This window comes from Chrysochloris asiatica, unplaced genomic scaffold (assembly GCF_000296735.1).
Source record: "Chrysochloris asiatica unplaced genomic scaffold, ChrAsi1.0 scaffold00089, whole genome shotgun sequence".
NCBI classification, from domain to species: domain Eukaryota; kingdom Metazoa; phylum Chordata; class Mammalia; order Afrosoricida; family Chrysochloridae; genus Chrysochloris; species Chrysochloris asiatica.
The window spans coordinates 3,086,234-3,096,692 of record NW_006408607.1 but is presented as its reverse complement, the minus strand read 5'-3'; positions in this window follow the sequence as shown (position 1 = coordinate 3,096,692).

Sequence of the window (10,459 nt, the reverse complement as noted above, 5' to 3'; positions counted from 1 at the left end):
CACATCAACAGCCTTTCGTTTGACCTGTCAATTTGTGTTCCTCAGCTCTTCAGACTACCTGGGTGAGAAGATTGCTCCAGACTGATGTCTGCACTATGGATTTGGGAGTTTTCAGCCTCCACAGTTGTGTGAGCCATGTCTTTTAACAGTTGTGCATTTTGTGAGACAGTGCAGCATGCTACAGAGCCCTGGGACTTGAGGGAGAGGAGGAGTGGTGACTGATATCAAGGACTATGGAGACGTATAACACGTTGGAAAGGTTGGCCATTTGGGATATCTGAGTTGAGGGAGAGGAGGAGTGGTGACTGATATCAAGGACTATGGAGACGTATAACACGTTGGAAAGGTTGGCCATTTGGGATATCTGAGTTGAGGGAGAGGAGGAGTGGTGACTGATATCAAGGACTATGGAGACGTATAACACGTTGGAAAGGTTGGCCATTTGGGATATCTGAGTTGAGGGAGAGGAGGAGTGGTGACTGATATCAAGGACTATGGAGACGTATAACACGTTGGAAAGGTTGGCCATTTGGGATATCTTTAGTCTCGTTCTGATCTTTGTAAAAGAAATTATTCACGAAGGTGGCATGAATGGTACTGCGATGCTGAAAGCTATGCCCCCAGAATTTTATGGGTCACCAATAGTGGACAGGTTACAGCAGAGCTTCCAGACTAAGAAAGACCAAGAAGAAGAGGAAGATCATTTCTGAATGATTAGCCACTGAAAACCTTATGAACAGGAGGGAAACATTGTCAGATATAGTGCCAGAAGATGAGCCCCTAAGCTTGGAAGACACTCCAAATATGGCTGGGGAAGAGCAGTCTCCTCAAAGTAGATTTAACTATAAAGATGTGAATGGAGCAAAGCTTTCAGGACCTTTATTTGCTGGTGGGACACAACTCAAAATGAGGAGAAACAGCTGCAAATATTCATTAATAATCAATCATATCATGAAATGTATGAAGTATGAATCTAGGAAAATTGGCTTGGGTCAGGTATGACTTAAACCTCTAAGTGAACACCTTTAATACACTAGAGAGGTCTTATGCACAGAGTGGCTGGTGGGCTTGAACCACAGACCTTGTGGTTTAGCAGTATAGACATTGTTACCTTAGTGTCTCTCAACCAAACACATCTAAAAAAAGTTATGTTCATGTTTATTGTAACTATTAGTAATTGTATAGCTAGATATCTCTAGGCATTTAGGTGCTAATGCCCCCTTATTAAGTCATTTAGAATTCTCTAGATTTGTGAAGTCTTGTTAATAATCCACAGAACAATCAGTTCACTGGGGAGGATCCTAAGTAGGATGCTTCTTTGCAGTGTGTTTCTGTAACAGGATAGATGTTCCACCAGAAACCAGAAACTGAGTGGGAAGGCCCTAGGTGTCTGAACTAGCAAATATTTTCATTTAATGTTTTGTCACCTACACTTGGAAGGATATAATAAATAAGTAGTGCTACCTGTGGGTGTTGGAGAGGCAAAATGGTGTCCTCAGGCAACATGGCTGACAGTCAAGCTGATGTGGAAGAGCCATAGTGATGTCTGTGGCAAGCATTTTCAGAATGTAGTTTTGTTAGGAAAAGGGAATGTGGGGTGTGAAGGCTCTTCCATTCATTTTTTAGGAAGAATAAGATCAGAAATATATATTTTATGAGATGAAATATGTTGCCTGTGATTGGTTCTGGCTATTTCCCCATAATTTAAAAATATCCTTTTAAAATGTCATTCCTTTTCAGGATTCTAAGGAGAAATAAGCAGAAGAATTTGTATCCAGGTTTGGACCTGCTGAGATAGAATGGGAAGGAGTAGGAGATAGAGAAAATCCAACAGAACACATAAACATTTATAGGGAAGTAGGAGTGGTTACGAATCGGGCTGCGAGCCGCAAGGTCAGCAGTTCGAAACTACTAGCAGGAGAAAGATGAGGCGGTCTGCTCCCGTAAAGATTTACAGCCTCGGAAACCCTGTGTAGGGTCGCTATGACTTGGAACCGACTCCACGGCACATAAAAACAACAACAACGAAGTCAAAAAGGAGCTCTGGTAGCATTGTTGTTGTTGTTGTTAGGTGCCATCGAGTCGGTACAGACTTGTCTGCCATACCACTCGTCTGTCAGTTTGTCGTACTGTGTTGGCTTGTGTGAGTTTCTGTGGTTCTGGAAGCTATGTCACTGGTATTTTAAATACCAGCAGGGTCACCCTTGGTGACAGGTTTCAGATGAGCTTCCAGACGAAGACAGACTAGGAAGAAAGAGTGACAAACTACTTCCGAATATTTAGTCACCGAAAACCTTATGAATAGCAGAGGAACACTGTCTGGTAGCGTAGTGGTTACAAATTGGGCTGAGAACTTCAAGGTCAGCAGTTCAAAACTACCAGCTGTTCCATAGGAGAAAGATGAGACATTCTGCTCCCATAAAGATTTACAACCTCAGAAACGCTGTACAGGGTCGTGATGAGTTGGAACTGACGCCATAGCACATAACCACCACCACCAAGAAGTTAAAGAATACCTTCAATAACTTTAAAACATTCATCTACTCAAAAATGAAGTATTTCAGTAAGGAATGTTGTTGTTGTTGGTGGTGGTATGATGTGAAGTTGGTTCGAAGGTATAGTGACCCCATAGAGGGTTTCTGAGGCCATAAATCTTTACAGGAGTAGAATGCCTCATCTTTCTCCCAGAGAGCACCTGGTAGACTCGAACTTCTGACCTTGCCATTTGCAGCCTAATGTGTAACCCAATTTTCCAGTTAATGAAGAGCAGAAACACCAGTCTTGTTTTAACTGTACCACATTTGTCTGTCGCATTAGTGAGTCTAGCATCCTATGGTCCTGGGAAGAAGAGACATTGTTATCTATGGAAGGCAGTTAAGAATGGAGAAAGTAATTTCTTTTCAGTCTGCCTCATCAAGCATACTGGACTTTCAGACACCTTAAATTTCCTTTCTGCCACCTCAGAGTTCTGACAGTTCATTACTGACATCCTAAGGGAGTATGTTCAGCTTTCTAAATCCTGACACAGCAGGACTGCTGGAACCTGGTAAGAAAATAATAGTAAGTTTAAGCCAGGGACAACATCTGTCGTTATCCCTTGTTTATCAAGGGTATTCTAACTATTTGCTTAAAGAGAAGCCTTAGTGCGTTTTATCATTTATTCAAACAAAATTCTTTATTGAGAAGAATCCTTACAAAAGGTATGCTATCAGCATTTAAGGTTACAATTAGTCCCTATTCTTATTGAATAAAATGAACTCTGTTGGCACAATGGATTAAGCATTCAACCACTGACTGAAAGACTGATGATTTGAACATCAGAACACTTAAGGGGGACGTTCTAGTCTGTTTTATGTGGTCACTGTGAGTCTGAATCGACAGTGAGTTTGTTGTTGCTCCATGAATGATAATGGAAGCAGGCTTAGAAACAATTTCAACAGATAAGTTTTATGTTTGAAGCCAAGGAGATTGTAGGAGCCTAGTGTAGAAACAATTTACCCAATACTGGGTGGTCAAGTGTGGCTTCTCTGAGAAGGTGGCATTGGCCCTGAGATCTGAAGAACGATTAAACATATGTGGATTGGAACACACTAAGGGGAGGAAATAGAGAAGAGTCTCTGCTATAAAACATCTTCTCTCTTTTGTAAGATACAAGTGACTCTAGATATTAGCATAACCAAGAGTCAACAAATGATTTTAGCTGCAAGGTATGATGGAGATACGTGAGGGAAACGATCCCTACGGTTATCACTATGACCAATTTATAAATGACTAAATTTGGGCGCCCACTCTGCTACCCTGCCATCTGCTTTAAGATGATTTCCTTCTATTATGTAAAACACAAGATCCTGGGGTTTTGCCTATATTAATGACTCTTTTCTTCTTTCAGGGAAGCCTCATGTGCTTCATCTCAAGTTGCTTCAAAGTCAGACTGCATTCGATGTTCATACTGTTTGCCACTTGGCAATTCTAATCTGCCAACAGCTGTCTGGATACAGCACTTTTGTGCATAGAGCGTTTGGAAGAAGGAGGATCTAAGGAAACTTATCAACTCCTTCAGAGACAAAAAAAAAAAAAAAAAAAAAAAAAAATTCACTAGGCATATATATACCTGACCGTCCAATCTATATGTCTGAATGAGAGACCCACTGTGTAACTTCAGACTTCTTTTTGGCTCGTGAAATCTGTGAATCTTGAAACTTCAAAATGTATATATTTCCCCCAAATGAGATGTAATTCTGTTGAGTTAATTATCATACAATTATAGCAATGGAAAAGAAAACCGTAATCAAACATGAACAGCTTGTCTAACTATTAACCAGGCCATGGTGAACCATTACTTAGCTCTGACTTGCGTGATCCATCATAGGCTTTTGGCCCTCTGTGAACAAGAGCTTAAATGAGTCCACAGTCATTTAAAACGCAGAGGCCTGGCAGCCTGGGATTCTATGATTGTCTTTAAATTGTTTAGTCATTATGTTTTACTGGCATGAAGTTATAGCAGCAACCTTCCTCCTTCCTCTCATCTTTTCAGAAGGATGGGGTGGAATGTGCAGGCATGATGTAAAGGTGTACTTTCCCAGGACTTTAACCTACTGAGGGAGTGGCATGTTTAAAAATGTTCCTACCTATATTTCCTTAAGTTTTTTTTATTTTTTATTTTTTATTAAAGCTTAGAAGAATAATGCCTTTAGTAAGCTTCCTTTCTGGGACAATTCAGAATGCAAAGCATCAAATTTGGGCTATTTTTTTTTTTGTTTGTTTATGTTAGTCCCATCTGAGCTTTCTTCAGACTAATTCAAGCTATTGTCAATATTCTAACATTCAAAAGAAACAGGATTTAAGTGGGGCATAAACTTTCAGTTTTGTAATCTAAAGACTACAAGGAAATAAAAGTAGGGACCGCTCTGGTTGAAAGCACTAGTCTACAAACCAGACAGAGCTTCAGGTCTGGGAAGGAAAAGCCGGTAAAATAAAGCCATTCAGTTGATCTGATACTGCCTTTGCTGGCTGCAGGTCATTTCTTCTGTGGCTAGGGCTGAGTTTATCCCCAGACATGCTAGAAGCTGTGCATGGTATGTAGTGGTGGAAAAATATTTGCTCATTCTAAACCTTATTCCACTGGGCTTGCCTTGGTATCAGTGATAGGGGCTTCAGGCCATCAACGATAAAGAAAGACAAGACCTAACATTTCCTATGGGAATATATGGTGTCAGGTGTGTGACAACATGCAGGCTGATTGAATGTAGAGAGATTTATCTGTGTTGGGCTTTGACATCATGGAGGGTTTACAAATGGAGGCAAGTAGCTGAAATTAAGTTTTCAAATACGGACTTAACTACTTCACGTGATCTCTTCTAATGACAAAGCAGTCTACCTAACTTCTTGATTTTCTGTTGTTTTCTAGTAAGCAGTAGCTAGGGACTGGGACAAGGGGCACAGGAGGGTGGGGGAGGTAGAAAAAAGACAGAGTGCTAGTGAGTCTTGCTGACAGTGGTGTTGAAGCTGCCACAGCAACCTCCATTGGTAACCACCCTAAGGGCCCTAGCTGTAAGCAAACAGGCTGCTCCCATGAAAATAACAGTCTCCTAAGACCAAGATCAGCAAGCATGCTATGTCTTCCGTTTCCCCACTCCAAACTTCTGTTAGCATGAAGAGAAAAGCAAATATCTCAGGAATAAGAACCTAGTTGTGGTGAATATTCCAGGATGTTTTGAATGTCAAGGTTTGCTTTCCAAAGTTACATTGCTTCCTGTAAGAGCTTTTGCAAAACTGAAAATTAGCTTTGGAAGAAATCCCAAGAAGAGGTTTGCATGGAGAGAAGATGCCAGTGAGAATAATAGGAGCATTAGAAAAAGGATCCAGGCCAAGACTGAGAAGAACTTAAACTAGGAGTGGGGTACAGCATAGGAAACATGCTAATAATCTGTAGAGGTATGTGGTACCTGCAGAAAAAGGCAAACTGGGGAGGAAAGAGAAAAAAGCAAAGAACCCCAGAAGCAGTTGAGAAAGGACTGCCTAGAGGAAGTAGTCTCAGCCTGGGGAGACAGGCTAAGGGAGCTCAGGGACATGAGCACTGTGTATTTCAGGGACTCTCCATGGAAACTGTTTGGTATTAGAGCCCAGGCTAGTCTCTGTCATCATCATCATTGCCTTTGAAGGAATCTGCCAATGGTGATCAATCCATTTTCTTCATGTGCCTCAAGAAGGCATCACCTCTTTTTTTTTTTTTGGAGAAAAAAGCTCTCTTAGTGGAGGTCCACATGCCTACCTACCTTCGATTGAGGAAAGGAATGATAGGCATGTAAGTGGGAGAAATGTTCATAAAGTTCATATGAATAATGCATGTTTAACGTGGGGTGGGACCAGATACAGACAGGATCATCAGAAGCCACTTCATACTACTTCTTACTATTCATACAAGTGCCTTGTTTTCACCTCTGTGCCTCTCAGGCTTCTTGCCTCAAAATAGAATTGGGTCAAATCCAGTCCATTGGGATGATGTCCTGAAGTGAGGCGAGGTGGGACAGATTCCAGGAGCCTTGGGTGACTTCTAGGATTCTTATGGACATTAATGACACATTCTTTTTCTAGGAAACCATTGATGAGAATTGATGAAGCCATCCTTCATGAGCTGTTACTTTAACATGGTACTATGCCCCGAGGCTGTCAGGTAATGAGAGAGTTTGAAGAATAGGAGAATGAATATGAGAGACAGACCAATTAGCATTCCTGATGACCCATACCTCCAAAAGAGCTTTAAGTGTCTGCTGCCTATCAGATTTCTCCCGCCAATACTATTTGTCATATATTTTAGTAAAACAACTCACCTTCTGATATTTTGAGTAAATAATAACTGAACATATATTCAATACCACTGGATCCCTGGTAGAGTAGTGAGTTACAAGTTAGGTTGCTAACCACAAGGTCAGCACTTCAAATCTACCAGCCACTCTGTGGAATAAAGATGAGGCTTTCTGCTCCTATGGAGATGTATAGCCTTGGACACCCTATGCAGGTTCGCTATGTGTTGGGACAAACTTCACAGCACACAACCACCACCATCACTACCACCAGTGCTATGATAAACATTCACCTCACTGTATTGTTTGCTGTATGACTTGCACTAATATAAGACTTGTTAAAGTTAGGTGTCATCAAGTTAATTTTCTACTCATGGCACCTCCATGTAGAAGTGCCCCCATAGGATTTTTTAGGCTATAATCTTTCTGGGGAGCTCTGGTAGCATAGTGGTTACAAATCGGGCTGTGAACCACAAGGTCAGCAGTTCAAAACTACCAGCTGCTCCATGGGAGAAAGATGAGGCTTTCTGTTCCCATAAAGATTTACAGCCTTGGAATCCCTGTTCAGGGTCACTATGGGTCAGAACTGACTCGACTGTACTTAACAATAACAACAACAATCTTTCTGAGTGAAGACCATCAGGTCATTCTTTCACAGAGCCCTTGGGTGGGTTCAAACTGCCAACTTTTCAGTTAGCAGCCAAGCTTCTAGAAATTGCAGATTTTCAGAATGTCTCTCTTAGCTGTGGATGAAGTACATTGATTGGATTTAATACTGAATTTATTCCTTGTCTTAAATAAAGGTATTATATCTACTTCTGGTATATTCTCATTGAAAAATAAATAAATGATAATTCCACTGAATTATGCAAATGTTTAATTTAGATTTTATTAATTTACAGGATAGTTTGGCACCATACAATAAGTCCTGGACTGTGAACCACGAGGTTGGCAGTTCAAACCCACCAGCCCCTTTGTGTGAGACACAAGGTTTTCTGCTCCAGCAGAGATTGTTTTAAAAACTTAGAAACCCTATACAGAGTCTCTATTATTCAGAACTGACTCGACAGTACTTTGAACAACAACAACAATGTATTCACCACATGTTGTGTTGGGTAATATGTACTGTTTTTGTATGTCAGATTATATAAACTTTAAGGAAATCATTAGTGGTAATTATATTCATATTGATTTTTACAGATGACAACCAACCAATTGCCATCACACCAATTCTGACTCATGTACAGTCCATGGGTATCAGAGTAGAGCTGTGTTCCCTATGGGTTTCAGTGGATAAGGCCTTTTTTTCTGAGGAACCTCTGGGTGAACTTGAGCCTCCAAACTTTTATTTAGCAGCTAAGAGTCTTAACTATTTAATAACCACCTGGGAATTATGTAGTTGAAGAAACATGGATGTAAAGTGATTAAGTCAATTTTCTTGTAGATCCACAACTAGAAAATGGTAGAGTACAAATTTGAATATGAAAATATGACTCTAGAATCCACAGCTATAATCAATGAAGTATACAACTTTCCTAAAGCAACTGCGGTGTTCTGTTCCCATAATGACGTACAGCCTCAGAAATCGTACAGAGCAGTTCTACTCTGTCCTGTAGGGTGGCTATGAGTTACAATTGACACCTTGGCAGTGGGTTGCGTTTTAAGGCAGTTCACATAGGGAAAATGGCTGTTCCATGGTAGAATTCTCACCTTCTATGCAAGAGACCCAATTGGGGCCAATGTAACTTGCACAGCCATTATCTGCCTATCAGTAGGAACTTAAAGGTGGCTATGCTGCTGAAGATTCAGCAGAGGTTACAGGCTAAGAGTGACTAGGAATAAAGAGTTTTTGGTCTACTTCCTAAAAGCGTGTTGTATTGTTACGTGCCATTGAGTCAGTTCCAAGTCCTAGGAACCCTGTGTACAACAGAAGGAAACACTGCCCATGCCTGCACCATTACTGTAATCCTTATTATATACGAGCCCATTGTTGCTGCCATTATGTCAATCCATCTTGTTGGGGGTTTTCCTCTTTATCGCTGTCCCTCCACTTTTCCAAGCATGAAGTCATTCTCCATGGACTGAACCCTCCTGACATGTCTCAGGTATGAGAGAATAAGTGTTCTGGGCATTCTTAATTTTATGGATCATTCTGGCTTCAGTTTGTCCAAGACAGGCTTGTTTGTTTTTCTGGAAGTGCAAAGTCTTTTTAATATTAGTCTTGAACATGCCACCACTCATTTGTCAGTTTGCCGTACTATAGTGGTTTGTGAGTTGTGCTGATTCTGGAAGCTATGTCACAGGTACTTTAAATACTAGCAGAGTCACACACAGTGGACAGGTTTCAGACAAGCTTATAGATGAAGACAGACTAGGAAGAAGGAGAGATAAACTACTTCTGAATATTTAGTCACCAAAAACCTTATGAATAGCAGAGAAACACTGTCAGATATAGTGCTGGAAAATGAGTCCCTCAGGTTGGAAGGCACTCAAATTGCGACTGGGTAAGAGTTGCTTCCTCAAAGTAGAGTTGACTGTGATGATGTAAATGGAGTAAAACCCATGGTAGTGAAGCCCTCAAGATATTCATTTGATGATGGGTCACAACTGAAAATTAAGAGAAACACCTGTAAACATCTATTAATAATCAGAACATGGAATGTACGAAGTATGGATCTAGGGAAATTGGAAATTGTAAAAAAGGAAATGGAATGCATAAACATCGATATCCTAGGCATTACTAAGCTGAAAGGGACTGGTATTGGCCATTTTTCATTTAACAATCACATGGTTTACTATGCTGGGAATGACAAATTGAAGAGAAATGGCATCGCATCCATCTGCAAAAAGAATATATCAAGTTCTATCATGAGGTACAATGCTGTCTATGATAGGATAACATCCATGTGTCTACCTACAGAAAGAAAAATCAATACCACTATTATTCAAATTAATGCACTAACCACTAAAGCCAGTGAGAATGAAATTGAAGAATTCTACCAACTTCTTCAATTTGAAATTGATCAAACATGCATTCAACATGCATTGATCATTACTGGTGATTGCAGTGCAAAGGTAGGAAACAAAGAGGAAGGATCAGTAGTTGGAATATATGGCCTTGGTAATAGAAATGATGCTGGGAATCGCATGATAGAATTCTGAAAAATCAATGATTTGTTCATTTCTATACCTTCTTTAGACAGCATAAGAGATGACTATACACATGTACCTCACCAGATGAAATACACAGAAATCAAATTGACTACATCTGTGGAAAGACACAGTAGGAAAGCTCCATCTCATTAGCCAAAACAAGGCCAGGGGCTTTGTAATTACTCATATGCAAATTCAGACTAAAGCTGAAGAAAAAGAAAAAAATTCCATGAGAGCCAAATTACAACCTTGAATATATACCGCACCTGAATCTAGAGATCATCTTAAGAATAGATTTGATTACATTAAACACTAAAGACCGAAGAGCAGAAGAGTTGTGGAATGGCATCAAGAACATCATACAGGAAGAAAGCAAAAGTCATTAAGAAGGCAAGAAAGAAAAAGTCAAAATAGGTGTCAGAAGAAACATTGAAACTTGCTTTCCAGCATAGAGATGCTGAAGCAAATGGAAGATATGAGAATGTACAACAGCTGAACAGAAA